The sequence below is a fragment of the Penaeus monodon genome, chromosome 30 (genome assembly GCF_015228065.2).
Source record: "Penaeus monodon isolate SGIC_2016 chromosome 30, NSTDA_Pmon_1, whole genome shotgun sequence".
Lineage (NCBI taxonomy): Eukaryota > Metazoa > Arthropoda > Malacostraca > Decapoda > Penaeidae > Penaeus > Penaeus monodon.
The window spans coordinates 36,502,095-36,502,724 of record NC_051415.1 but is presented as its reverse complement, the minus strand read 5'-3'; the positions used below and the strand labels follow the sequence as shown (position 1 = coordinate 36,502,724).

The window sequence follows — 630 nt, the reverse complement described above, 5'->3', positions numbered from 1 at the left end:
GATCGAAAGTAAACTAGATATGATATATTTTTTAAATTCTACAAAAATGAGGTGTTAACAGTTATGACCACATGAGCACACACAATACTAATGCAGCAGGAAGACCAAGCAGTGGCCTATGTTTGTTATATATGGTATTCTGAATGGAATGCCAGTAAACCCGGGTACAGAAACAAGCCCGGATTATGCAGATATAATGAAAGAGCCTATCTGGCCTGGGCACAACAGTTCTCAGCCACCACTACCTCTTGAGAGCCCTCCAGCATACCATCAGTCATGTTTGTGACCTCTGCAGCAGAATCAAACTCCCAGTGTTGGCAGAAAGCATTGCATCCATGGTGATGCACAGATGTAACAACTATAGATGCCCTGTGTACCCCCACAACATATATTCAGTCTGTGTAGACTGCAATGCAGAAGGAAGGCAAGGCATTTTATATCTCAAACTCAATGTACTCTCTGAACATATTTGGGGTCATTATAACACAAAAATAACCATATAAATATAAAAGCAAAGTAGTGTTTTGGAACCTACAAAACAATGCCCACAAAACAACACTTGGGTGTTTGAATAACAAGGTATAAGTTTTCAGCATCTATAGTAAATTTTTCATATATTTTTTTTCCAAG

General features: G+C 38.6%; 1 pseudogene; it reads right to left on the bottom strand.

Moving 5' to 3' along the window:
* Positions 1 to 630, bottom strand: part of LOC119592441 — a 103,182-nt pseudogene that overhangs the window by 65,246 nt on the left and 37,306 nt on the right.